This window comes from Choloepus didactylus, chromosome X (genome assembly GCF_015220235.1).
Source record: "Choloepus didactylus isolate mChoDid1 chromosome X, mChoDid1.pri, whole genome shotgun sequence".
NCBI lineage: Eukaryota > Metazoa > Chordata > Mammalia > Pilosa > Megalonychidae > Choloepus > Choloepus didactylus.
Window position 1 is genome coordinate 56,301,662 of NC_051334.1, and position 14,499 is coordinate 56,316,160.

Consider the following 14,499-nt stretch of genomic DNA (forward strand, 5'->3'; position numbering starts at 1 on the left):
TATTTTCTCTTTCATATTCTTCTTTATGCTCTTCTAGAGTCTTCTTGATGTCCTTTATGTCTTTAGCCAATGCAATGAATTTTTAGGGGGGAATTTGTGTGTATTTCTTTGATTAATTGCTCCAAGTTCTGTGTCTCCTCTGGCTTTTTAATTTCATCATCTGGCTTGTCCATATCTTCTTGTTTCTTCATGTGCTTTATGATTTTCTGTTAGCTTTGGGACATTTGCTTATCTTGATAAGGTTATTTTGGAAAATGCAGGATGATTTGAGCATTTATATAAACATAAATATATAAATATATTATATATGCAGAGCCACAGCTTGCTGGAGTGCACTTTCCCTGTCTTCCTAGAAGATGGCATTCATGAGCCACTTCTCACTCTCAAGTCAGCTTTCTCCCAACTTCACCTGTGTGCAGGATGGGGTCCAAGCTGGGTGGAAATCCAATCAGCACACCAGTTCTCCATTTTTACTGGGGACTGCCAGCCCTGGAGGTGCAATGTGGGCCCTGTGCAGTTTGGCAGGGAGTCCACTCAAGGGAACCGTGGGTCTGGTGATTCCTGGATCTCCTAGTGTGTCCTTCTTAGGCTCTTGAGCTGTGTTTCTCATCCTCCAGCTCAACCATGCCTCACTCCCTACCTGCCGTGTGCCTGTTAGATTCTGGGGTGTGAGAGGGTCTCCTGATGCTTCCGTGTGGCACCCTCACCTATCTGTTTTGCTTGCCCATGCACACCATGGACTTCCATGGAGGAAGAGTAAATGCAGTCAACACTGGTCTGTTGTCTCCCAGGTTTCCTCATGGGAGTTCCCAGCCATGTGATTGGGCAGGATTATCTCCTAGATAATTGCTGAGATGGGTGCATGGGACTGGAGAGCTGCTCACTCCCCTGCTCAGTGGCCATCTCACCATTGCCAGCCCCCAGCAGCTCTCCCAGCTGAATAAACTCATACTCTCCTATACAATGTTGTTTTGTCCACTTTTTCTTCCAAGTTACCACCACATATTGTAGAAATCCCTCTATGGCTGCCTGAATTCTGAAACCACTGTACTGAGCATCTTCCAGCCCTTCTCTTGTTTCTTTCATGGAGAAGAAGTTTGCTCTGCCTCAACTATTCCACCATCTTCCCAGAACTCTCTGAGATTATTTTTGTATAAGGTGTGAAATAGAGGTCCACTTTCATTCTTTTGCTGTTTTACCAGCACCATTTGTTCAAGAGACTGCTCTATCCCACTTGAATAGACTTGGAAGCTGTGTCAAAAGTCAATTGACCATAGAAGTGAGGGTGTATTTTTGAAACCTCAGTTTGATTCCATTGATCAATATGTCTATCTTGATGCCAGTATGATGCTGTGCTGATGACTGTAGCTTTTTTCTTTGAGTATAAACATGATGCTTTATAAATCAAACACAAGTAGACAAATTTTATGTATGCAAACTGCAAAGGTGATAGAATTACATGTAATACTTATTAATGTGATGTAACAGATTCCATTGTTCCCTGTAAAGTCAATCACTGCTGCTAATGGAGAAATGACCCATTGAGAGCCATCCTGTGGCTTGCTCTTGCCCAACCCCATTTTCTCTTTCATATTGACTTGAAACCTTCCTTGACAAAGTGCACCTTGGTATCATTTTTTTTTAAATTGATATTGTTCACTTACCAATTATCCAAAGATCCAAAGTGTACAATCAATTGCCCATGGTACCATCATACAGCTATGCATCCATCAACACAATTAATTTTTTTTGAATTTTTAGAACATTTTCATTACTCCAGAAAAGAAATAAAGACAAAAAAGGAAACTAAAATCCTCCCATACCCCTAACCACCCCCCTCCATTATTGACTCATAGTATTGATATAGTACATTTGTTACTGTTGATGAAAGAATGTTAAAATACTAACTGTAGAATATAGTTTGCAATAGGTATATTTTTTCCCTATATGCCCCTCATTATTAACTTCTAGTTATAGTGTCATACATTTGTTCTAGTTCATGAAAGAGATTTCTAATATTTGTACAGTTAATCACAGACATTGCCCATTAGAGGATTCTCTGTTTTATACATTCACATCTTTTAACCTCCAATTTTCCTTCTGGTGACATACATGACTCTGAGCCTCTGCTTTCCACTACATTCATACACCATTCAGCACTGTTAGTTATTCTTATAACATACTACTGTCACCTCTGTCCATTTCCAATCACTTAAGTTCAACCTAGTTGAACATGCTGCTCATAATAAGCAACTGCTCCCCATTCTTTAGCCTTGTTCTATATCCTGGTAACATATTTCATGTCTATGAGTTTTCATATTATAATTAATTCATATCAGTGAGACTATACAATATTTGTCCTTATGTGTCTGACTTATTTCACTCAATATAGTGTCCTCAAGGTTTCTTCATCAGCCCGTTTTTTTAAAGATGGTTTTGTTCATGTACCATATATTCCATCCTAAGTAAACAACTGATGGCTCCCTGTATGGTCATATATTTATGTACTCACCACCACTACCACTATCTATATAAGGATATCTCCATTTCTTCCACAAAGAAGGAGGAAGAGTCAAATAAGGTAGAGAGATAAAAAGAAAAAATAAAGAGAAAAAATGAAAAAAATGGCAGCTAGGAAGCACAAAAGGAAAGATAGCATTAAACTAAAGTAGAATAAAGAGTCAGACAACATCACCAATGCCAAGAGTTCCATAATCCTCCCTTATGTGCCCCTCTTACATGCACTTAGCTTTGGTATATTGCCTTTGTTACATTAAAGGAAGCATAATACAATGTTTCTGTCAATTATAGTCTCTAGTTTGCATTGATTGTATTTTTGCTCCAATACCACCCTATATTTAACACCTTGCAATGCTGACATTCATTTGTTCTTCCTCATGTAAAAACATATTTGCACATTTTATCACAATTGTTGAGCACTCTAGATTTCACTGAGTTATACAGTCCCAGTCTTTATCTTTCCTCTTTCCTTCTGGTGTCCCACATGCTCCCAACCTTCCTCTTTCAACCATACTCACAGTTATCTTTGTTCAGTATACTTACATTACTGTGCTACCATCATGCAAAATTATGAGACCTACAACTTTTGTTTTTACAGGTGAAAATTCTTTTTATTTTCCCTTTTTTTGAAACAGAAATGAGAAACTCTGATTTGCTCTGTTGTGCTTTTCACTCCTTGAGGACACCTGTGGCATCATTCCACATCAATAGAGAGAGCGCACATCCAGGATCACTCTTACTGGCTGCAGTAGTCTAGGTCTGGATATTCCACTCTTTTTCTTTTACTTTTTTATTGATAAATATGGAATGCTTCAAAAATTTGCATGTTATCCTTGCACACAGGCAATGCTAATCTTCTTGGTATTGTTCCAATTTTAGTATATGTGCTGCTGAAGCAAGCATGAGAACTACAACTTTGTTCTTTTATAAAATGTTTTTGGCTATTCAGGGCCTCTTACCCTTCCAAATAAATTTGATATTTGGTTCTATTACTGCATGGTAGGCTGTTAGAATTTTGATTGGGATTGCTTTAAATATGTAAGTCAATTTGGGTAGAATTGACATCTTAATGTTATTTAGTTTTCCTATCCATGGACATAGAATGTCCTTCCATTGATTTAAGTCCTCTTTGATTTCTTTTAGCAATATTTCATAGTTTTCTGAGAACAGGTCCTTTACCTCTTTAGTTAAATTGATTGTTCATTACCATTGTATAGAAATGCTCCTGATTTTGGGGTGTTGACTGCATTCTGTCATATTGCTGAATTCATTTATTAGATATGGCAAATTTTTTGTTGATTTTTCAGGACTTCCTGAATATAGGATTATGTCATCTCTAAATAGTGAAAGTTTTACTCCTTCCTGCCCAATTTGGAAGTTCTTTTTTTCTTTTTATTGACTAATTGCTCTAGCTAGGACTTCTAGCACAATGTTGAGTAACAGTAGGGTGACAGTGGGCATCTTTAGCTTGTTCTGGATCTTAGTGGGAAAGATTTAAGTCTTTCACCATTAAGTATGATGTTAACTGTGGGTTTTTCATATCTGCCCTTTATCATGTTGAGGAAGTTTCCTGCAATTTGCAACATTTGAAGTATTTCTATCATGAAGAGAGGCTGGATTTTGCCAAATGCATTTTCTGTGTCCATAGAGATTATCATGTGGTTCTTCCCCTTTGATTTGTTAATGTGGTGTATTACATTGATTGATCTTCTTATGTTGAAGCACCCTTGCATACCTGGGATAAAACCTACTTGATCATGGCATATTATTCTTTTAATGTGCTGTTGGATTCAGTATGCAATTATTTTATCAGGATTTTTGCATTTATATTCATTACTGAGATTGGTCTGTTATTTTAATTTCCTGTAATATCTTTTTCTGGTTTGGTATTAGGTAGATGTTGGCTACATAGTATGAGTTAGGTACCATTCCCTCTTCTTCAGTTTTCTGGAAGCATTTGAGCAGGACTGGTATTATTTCTTCTTGTAATCTTTGGTAGAATTCACTTGTAAAGCCATCTGGCCCTGGTCTTTTCTTTGTGGTGATGTTTATGATGACTGTTTAAATCTCTTTCTTTTTGATTGATTTGTTGGGCTCTTCATTCCTTCTGGAGTCTGTATGGGCTGTTTGTATGTTTCTAGGAAATTTTCCATATAATCTAAGTTGTCTAGTTTGTTGGTGTATAGTTGTTTATAGGATTCTATGGCAGTTTTTATTTCTTTGGGGTCAGTAATAATGCCCCCTCTCATTTCTGCTTTTATTTATTTGCATTGTCCCACTTTTTTTCTTTGTTATCTAGCTAAGGGCTTTTCCACTTTGTGGATCTTCACAAAGAACCAACTTTTGGTTTTGCCATTCACTCTGTTGCCTTTTTGTTCTCAATTTCATTTATTTCTACTCTAAACTTTGTTATTTCTTTCTGTTTGCTTGTGATTAGTTTGCTTTTATTTTTCTAGTTCCTACATATGTTTAGATTAGGTCTTTGATTTTAGTTCTTGCTTACATTTTTTATTGAGATTGTTCACATACCAATTATCCAAAGATCCAAGGTGTAAAATCAGTTGCCCATGGTACAGTTGCCATGGTACAGTTGCCCAAGGTGTAAAATCAGTTGCCCATGGTACAGTTGCCCATGGTACAGCATCCATCAACACAATCAATCTTTTTCAATTTTTAGAAAATTTTCATTACTCCAGAAAAGAAATAAAGACACACAAAAAAGGAAACTCAAATCCTCCCAAACCCCTAACACCCCCTCCATTATTGATTCATAGAATTGATATAGTACACTTGTTACTGTTGATGAAAGAATGTTAAAATATTACTAACTGTAGTATATAGTTTGCAATAGGTATATTTTTTCCTATATGCCCCTCTATTATTAACTTCTAGTTATAGTGTCATACATTTGTTTTAGTTCATGAGAAAGATTTCTAATATTTGTACAGTTAATCACAGACATTGCCCACCACAAGATTCACTGTTTTATACATTCCCATCTTTTAACCTCCAACTTTTCTTCTGGTGACATACATGACTCTGAGCTTACCCTTTCCACCACCTTCACACACCTTTCAGCACTGTTGGTTATTCTCACCATGTGCTACCATCAACTCTGTCCTTTTCCAAATGTTTAAATTCACCCTAGTTGAACATTCTGCTCATAATAAGCAACCACTCCCCATTCTTTAGCCTTATTCTATATCCTGATAACTTATATTCCATGTCTATGAGTTTACATATTATAATTAGTTCATATCAGTGAGGCCCTGCAACATTTGTCCTTACATGTCTGTCTCATTTCACTCAATATAGTGCCCTCAAGTTTTCTTCATCAACCCATTTTTTAAGAAGGTTTTGTTTACAAACCATACATTCCATCCTAACTAAACTAAACAATCAATGGTTCCCTATATAGTCACATATCTATGTATTCACCACCACTGCCACTATCTATATAAGAACATCTCCATTTCTTCCACAAAGAAGGAGGGTCAAAGAAGGTAGAGAGATTAAAGTAAAAGAAAAAAAAGAAAGAGAGAAAAATAACAAAACAAAACATGGCAGCTAGGAAGCAACAAAAGGAAAGATAGCATTAAACTAAAGTAGAACAAAGAGTCAGAGAATATCACCAATGCCAAGAGCCCCATACCCTTCCCCTATGCCCCCCATAGGCATTTAGCTTTGGTATATTGCCTTTGTTATAGTAAAGGAAGCATAATACATTGTTTCTTTTAACTATAGTCTCTAGTTTGCATTGATTGCATTTTCCCCCATTCCTCCCTATTTTTAACACCTTGCAATGTTGACATTCATTTGTTCTCCCTCATGTAAAAATATATTTGTACCGTTTATTACAATCATTGAACACCCTAGGTTTCACTGAGTTATGCAGTGCCAGTCTTTATCTTTCCTCTTTCCTTATGGTGTCCCACATGCTCCTAACCTTCCTCTTTTGACCATACTCATGGTCATCTTTATTCAGTGTACTTACATTGCTATGCTACTGTCTCCCAAAATTGTGTTCCAAACCTCTCACTCCTGTCGTTTCCTTTCTGTCTGTAGTGCTCCCTTCAGTGTTTCCTGTAGAGCAGATATCTTGTTCCCAAACTCTGTCATTGTCTGTCAGAGAATATTTTAAGCTCTCCCTCATATTTGAAGGACAGTTTTATTGGATACAGGATTCTTGGTTGGTGATTTTTCTCTTTCAGTATCTTAAATATATCACTCCACTTCTTTCTTGCCTCCATGGTTTCTACTGAGAAATCTGCACATAGTCTCATCATGCTTCCTTTGTATGTGATGGATCACTCTTCTCTTGCTGCTTTCAGGATTCTCTTTTTGTCTTTGATGTTTGATAATCTGATTATTAAGTGTCTTGTGGTAAGCCTATTCAGATCTATTCTCTTTGGGGTGTGCTGCAATTCTTGGATCTGTAATTTTATGTCTTTCTTAAGAGATGGGAAGTTTTAATTGATTATTTCCTCTATTATTGCTTCTGCCCCTTTTCCCTTCTCTTCTCCTTCTGGGACACCCATGACAGTACATTCCTGCATTTTATTTTGTGCTTAAGTTCCCAGAGACATTGCTCAAATTTTTCCATTCTTTTTTCTATCTGTTGTTTTGTGTGCAGGCTTTCAGGTTTCTTGTTCCCCAGTTCTTGAGTGTTTTCTTCTGCCTCTTGAGATCTGCTGTTGTATATCTCCATTGTGTCTTTCATTTCTTGTGTTGTGCCTCTCATTTCCATAGATTCTTCAGTTGTTTTTTCAAACTTTCAATTTCTACCTTATGTACACCCAGTGTTCTAATTATATGTTTCATCTCTTTTGCCATATCTTCCTAAACTTTTTGAATTGACTTAGCATTTGTTGTTTAAATTCATTTATCTCAGTTGAAGTGTAAGTTTGTTCCTTTGGTTGGGCCACAACTTTTTTTTTCTTAGTGTAAGTTGTAGTTTTCTGTTGTTTGGGCATCTGGTATCCTTGGTTACACCAATCAGATTTTCTGAGACCAGAACAGGCTCAAGTCTAGAAGGAGGCAATAGTATGATATCTCTGTGAGGGTGTCTTAGATTGATTCACCCCGTGATGCCTCCAATCACTGTGCTTTTCTGCACAGCAGGTGGCAACTTTCAGTCTGTCACTCCAGACTGGTGTAAGGAGGTGTGACCCATGGTTCTTTTCCCCCAGGCTCTGGGGTCTTGTTCTGAATGGAAGGCAGGTAGTAGAGTTGGCACCACCTCTTTCCTCTTAGGGAAAATATGCCCCATAAGGAGAAGTCATTAGCAATTTAATAGTCTCTGACTCTGCTATCTCTGCCCTTGTCTTGGTCTGAGTGCTGGGAATTGAAAATGGCTGAGGCTTTCTCCACTGAGCCAAAAAAGGGACAGAAATCCCCCCTTTAGGGTCAGTCTGTGGACCCCCTCACTTTCACCCATCAGCCAGAGACAGCACCCAGTCCTCTGTGCTTCCCCTCCCTCCCAGAGAAGTCTTCCCACTCTCCAACAACAGTCATCACCAAAAGCCTCTTTCTGCTTGTTGGAGATTCATCACTTGTAATGAGCAGTCTTGGTTTGTTAATTAAAACCCCAGTTGGAGCTCAGCTGAGCTATATTTGCTTGCTTAGAGAATGCTGCTCTCTTGCACTGTGAGGCTTTGCAGTGTGGTCCATTGTTGGAGGGGTCTCCTGGCTTGAATCCACAGTTTTTACTTACAGATTTATGCTGTGATCTTGGGCATTCCTCCCAATTCCAGTTGGTGTATGATGAGTGGATGGTCATGTTTGTCCCCCCGCAGTTGTTCCAGATTATTTACTAGTTTTCCTGGTTATTTATTAGTTGTTCCTGGGGGACTGACTAGGTTCCACTCCTCTCTATGTTGCCATATTCTTCCACCACTCCAGTTCTTGCTTATTTTTGAAAGTAGGCATTTAGGGTTATTAATTTCCCTGTCAACACTGTGTTTGCTGCATCCCATGAGTTTTGATATGTTGTGTTGTTTTCATTCATCCCAAGATATTTGCTGATTTCTTTTGCAATTTCTTCTTGGCCCCAATGATTGTTTAAAAGTGTGTTTGTAGTGGTTATGTTCATGTTTGAAATTGGCCAGGTGATGGTGCCCAGTTTTATGGTCAAGCAAGCACTGGCCTATCTGTTGCTGCAAGGACATTTTGTGGACTTAAATCATCAGTACATCATGGCTAATTACATCTGCATTTGGCCAAGGGAGTGTCTTCCACTGTGAGAGATGTGTAGTCTAAAAAATTTAAGGCTTTTGAAGGGGAGGTGATAGCTTATGCAAACAGAACATAGAACTTTCATGTCCGTTGGCCAGCCAGCCAGAGTTTGTGGGAAATTCACTGAAATCTTCCTCAGAGTGCCAGCTTGCAGGCTGCTCTATGGAATTTGGACTCATGCATTCCCACAGTTGCATGAGACACCTTTATGAAGTCTCATACTATTTATAGATATCTTTTGTTTGTTCTGTTTCCTTAGGGAAAACTGACTAATGCAGCTTGGTACTGAGAGTCAGGTGCTGCAATTTGCAAATGCCAAAAATTCTGGAATGGCTTTATAAATGGTAGGGGAGAAAATTCTGGAATAATTGAGAGGAGCTTGAGAGAAAAGGCCTAGAGTGCTTTGAAGAGACTGTTGATAGAAATATGGACTCTAAAGATATTTCTGATGAGGACTTAGAAGGAAATGATGAATGTGTCATTGGCAACTGGAAGAAAGGTGATCCTTCTTTTAAAGTGTCAGAGAATTAGCCAAAATTGTGTCCTGGTGTCAGAGGGAAGGCAGAATTTGAAAACAATGAGCTGGGATACTTAGCTGAATAGATTTCCAAATTAAATGTGGAAAGTTCAGCCTGGTTTTTCCTTGCAGCTTATAGTAAAATGAGAGAGGAAAGAGATAAGTTTAGACCTGAACTCTTGGGTACAAAGTAACCAGGAATTGATGGCCTGGAAAATTCTGAGCTTCAAGAAGTGAGACTCCAGGGACTAGTACCCCATGTCATGATTTAACCAAACATGCAAGAAGCAGTCAGCCATTTCAGTAAAAGCCAAGATCACAGATGTAGTTACGCAGAAAAGATTTGTAGAAAGTCCTATTGTCTGATGGTTGGGATCCCAGTGTGCTGCATATGAAGCTGACAAGTTTTCTGCTGGTTCTGTATAAATGGAACCACTGCCAGTCTGGGATAAAAATGGCAGAAAGGGAGAGATTGAAGAAAAAATTTCTTCAAAGGCAGAACCATGGAAGCCAAGATCTGGAGCAAGGACACCTCAGGCCAGGAGAGCAGACCCACCCATGCATGTGGAGAAGGTGAGTTTGCCCCAGAGTTCCAAGAGGGTGGAGCACATTTGCTGGGGATTGGGGAGAGCCTGGCCACCACCCCAATTTTTGGAAAGGGCTGAGCCTGTGCCCCAGGGATGCCAGAGAGTCTGGGTGCCACCCTGATGCTTGAGGAGTGTGGGGCCAAAAACAAGGTTGTCTACCCAATACTTGAATATGTTGTAACAATCACTCCAGCATTTGGAAAGAGCAAGGTCCTCTGCATAAACCTTTGGAAAGGGTTTGACTGCCAGTCTCACAAGCCCCAAGGATAAAACATCATTCTATAAATGACTCTCAGATTTTGAAATATAATGGAGTTTGCCCTGTGGGATTTTGAAGTGTTCAGGACCCATGACCCCTGTTTTCCTTCCAATTTCTCCCTATGGCAATGGGAACATTTTTCCTATGACTGTCCTTCCTTTGTATATTGGAAGCAGACAACTCGTTCTAAGTTTTACAGCCAGAGGGGAAATTTTCCTTAGGATGAATCATGCCTGTAATTGATTTTGATAGACTTTGTACTTAATATTGTTACTGAAATGATCTAAGGCTTTTGTGATATTCTGATGGAATGAATGTATTTTGCATATGGAAAGAACATGTCTTTTTGGGATCCAGAGGGTGGAATGTGCTGGTTTGAATCTATTATGTACCCCAGAAAAGCCATGTTCTTTTAATCCAGTCTTGGGAGGGGGGGCAGACCTATTGTCTTTTGGAAATTTTGATTAGGTTGTTTTCATGGAGATGCAACAGTGCCCATTCAAGGTGGGTCTTAATCACCTTGCTGAAGCCCTCTATGGAGCATAAAATGAGGAATTTTGGAGAGAGCTTAGAGAAGCTAAGATATATAATCTAGGGTTTGCCCCCTGGAGAAGCAAGGTGGTTCCAAAGAATCTCAGAGAATGTAAGACTGGAAGCCCATAGACATTGTTTAGAAAACCATGGAAGCCAGAAGCTAAATTTGGGAGAGGACCATCAGACTCTGGTCATGTGACAGAGGAACCCCAGATGCCATTGGCCTTTCTTCAGAGAAGGTGCCATCCTGTTGATGCCTTAATTGGGACATTTTCATGATCTTGGAACTGTAAATTTATGAGCTAATAAACCCTCATTGTAAAAATCAATCCATTTCTGGTATATTCCATCTCCAGGAGCTTTAGCAAACTGAAACGCTGTTAAGTGCCATAAATTTGAGAATTTTCCAGTCCTCCATCTGTTGCTGACATCCAGCTTCATTCCATTATGATCAAAGTGCTTAGTATTATTTCTATCCTTTTAATTTTATTGAAACTTGCTTTGTGATCCAACAGGTGATCTGTCCTGGAAAATGATCAATGAATCCTTGAGAATAATGTATATCCTGCTCTCTGGGGGTTCATTGCTCTGTATAAGTCTGTTTGGTCTAGTTCATTTATCAAATTATTGAAGTTGTCTCTTTCCTTATTGATCCTCTATGTTTTTATCTATTGATGTGAATGGTGTATTGAACTCTCCAACTATTATTTTATATGTGTCTATTTATCTCTTAAGTTTCACTAGTGTATGTCTCATGTAACCGGAGCACTGTGGTTAGGGGCATAATTATTTATGATTGTTGTTTCTTCTCCATTGGTTGCCCCTTATAAAATATACAATGTCCTTCTTTGCCTCTTATAGCAGCTTTGCATTTAAAGCCTATTTTGTCTGATATTAGTATAGCTATCCCAGCTTTTATGGATGCTGTTCATATGGAATGCCTTTTTCCATCATTTCACTGTCAACCTTTTTGTGCCCTTGGGTCTACATTGAGTCCCTTTTCAACAGTATATAGATGACTCATTTTTTTATCCATTCTGCCAGTCTGTGTCTTTTGATGGGGGAGTTTAATCCATTAACATTCAATATTTGTGTAAAGCCAATATTTACTTCAAGCACTTTTTCTTTTGGTTTTTGTGTCATATCTTATTCTTTCCCTCTTTTTATCCTTTAAGTTATCTTTACTGATAATCTTCCTTTCTACACTCTCCTTCAGGACTCTTTCTCCTATCTTTTCTTTCAGCCTGCAGGACTCCCTTTAGTATTTATTGTAGGCCAGCTCTATTGTTAATGAATTCTCCCAGCTTCTGCTTATTTGTGAATATCTTAAACTTGTCCCTATTTTTGAAATATAGCTTTGCTGCATAGAGAATTCTTGGTTGGCATTTTTTTTCTTCCAGTATCCTGAAAATGGCATATCACTGTTTTCTTACCTCCATGGTTTCTGATGAAAAGTTGGTGCTTTAGTCCTATTGAGTTTCCCTTGTATATTATGAGTCACTTTATTCTTGCTGCTTTCAGAATTCTCACTTTATTTTTGGCATTTAACATAGTATGTGTTTTGGAGTAAGTTTATTAGGAGTTATTTGGTTTGGGGTACCTTGTGCTTCTTGAGACTGAATATCAATGCCTTTCATAAGAATTTGGATGTTTTCTGCCAGTATTTCCTCAAATGTTCCTTCTGCCCTTTTTCCCTTCTCTTCTCCTTCTGTGACAGGCATGATGTGAATGTTCATGTGCTTCATGTTGCCAGTCAATTCCCAGAGACATTGCACAATTTTTCCTTTTTTTTTCTCTTCAAATTCCATTGAATTTGGATGCTATGTCTCTTAGCTCACTGATCTTTTCTTCTGACTGTTTAAATCTGCAGTTGTGTGCTTCTCATGTATTTTTAATTTCATCTTGTGCCTTTCATTCACATAAGAGCTGTTATTTTTTCTTTGCATGCTTAAAAATTCTTCTTTATTCTCATCCAGTATGTTCTTAATATCCTTTATCTCTTTAGCTTTCTCCTTGAATTTGTTTGAGAGATTTGTTTAAACATCTTTGATTAATTGTTCCAGATTCTGTATCTCATCTGACTTTTTGTTTTGCTCCTTTGACTAGCCCATATCTTCCTTTTTCTTCTGTGGCTTATTGTTTGCTGATGTCTGGGCATTGGAGTATCTTGTTCACTTTAATCTGAAGGTCAGATTATCTCTCTTGTCAAAGCTTTTGCTGTTGATTGGGCTTGTGTTAATGCTGTTTCTTGGCTCTTGTTTCATCAATATTACTCAGCCAGGGCTGGACTAGGGACCAGGGAGATGGGGTGCAAACCATCTCCACATGTCTCCAGGCAGAAAATCAGATAAAGATGCCTAAAAGCCTTTAATTCCATTCTCCAAGGTTGCACTTTCCTGACCTGCCCAACATATGTCCCTCTTCACCCCAAATCCTTTTAGATATCTTCCCAGAGTTGCACTTTCCTTGCCTGCAAGCAGATGGTGCTTTTAGGCAACCTATTCCCCTCTGCTCTCAGAAGGCTAAGTTCCTTCCAGACTGCAAACAATGGGGAAGTCAAGCTAGGTGAGGCAGTTTTAAACCACCAGTTGTTCCAGCAGTAAAAATTCATGGGTCAAAAGCTAGCACAGTGCTAGGTTATGTCCTGTGCTGTTCCTGGAAGGGTGGATCTCTGCTGCCCTTTCAGTCTGCTTACCCCCCAGAGTTGATGAATTTGATACTTTCTGCCCTGAGATTGGGGGATGGGTGGCAGGAGCTTGGGCTGAGTGGTGTTACTCATGATTTCTCACTGCAGCTTCCCCATCTCTTCATCCACACTTTCCTGGGTGTTGTAGAGCACTTCCCCCAATCTCCAGAGCCCCGGATTTGTTGTTGTTGACAGTTTATGCCTGGCCCTTAGCTGTTTTTCTGAGAGAGATGTGAGTCCAGCCTCTCCTTAGCCATGTTGGAAGTCCTCTGATTCACTATTAAAATTTAAAGTCATGACCCATCCTAATCACAATGGAGGAGTGAGAAACCTCAGGTCTCCATATCCCCTACATAAGCTTTGAACAACCATCAAAAACTGGCAGAAATGCCTTTCTTAAAGCTCTAGAAAAATTAAACTATTGCAGTAAAAGGGCAAGCACCAAATCAAAAGAAAAAGCAACTTAAAAATAGTAGGATCCAGGAAATGCCATACCACTGTTTTCTTGCCTCCATGAGTGATGGTAGCATGTTGTGAGAATAACTAACCATGCTGAAAGGTGTGTGAAGGTGGTGGAAAGGGTAAGCTCAGAGTCATGTATGTCACCAGAAGGAAAGTTGGAGGTTAAAAGATGGGAATGTATAAAACAGTGAATCTTGTGGATGTCTGTGATTCACTATACAAATATTAGAAATCTCTCTCACAAACTAGAACAGATGTATGACTCTATAAGTTAATAATAGAGAGGCATATAGGAAAAAATATATACCAATTGCAAACTATATACTACAATTAGTAGTATTTTAACATTCTTTCATCAATGGTAACAGATGAGCTATACCAAAACTATGAATCAATAATAGAGGGGGGTATGGTTAGGGGTATGGGAGGATTTAAGTTTCCTTTTTTGTCTTTATTGTTTTCCTGGAGTAATGAGGATGTTCTAAAAATTGAAAAAAGTAATGGTGTTGATGGATGCACAGCTGTATGATAGTACCATGGGCAATTGATTGTACACTTGGGGTCTTTGGATAGTTGTACTGTATGTGAACAATCTCAATAAAGAAATAAAAAAGTAACTGTTGTACAGCCCCAATACTAAGTGTCAATAATAGGGGGAGATGGGGTGTTTGGCATTTTCTTTTTTTGTGTGTTTATCTTA

General features: G+C 38.6%; 1 non-coding gene across 1 annotated transcript; it reads right to left on the bottom strand.

The window, feature by feature from the left end:
• Positions 1-3,316: 3,316 nt before the first annotated feature.
• LOC119523870 lies at positions 3,317-3,419 on the bottom strand. Its single transcript, XR_005214679.1, has one exon. It is a non-coding gene; the product is annotated as a U6 spliceosomal RNA (small nuclear RNA).
• Between the last annotated feature and the right edge of the window lie 11,080 nt (positions 3,420-14,499).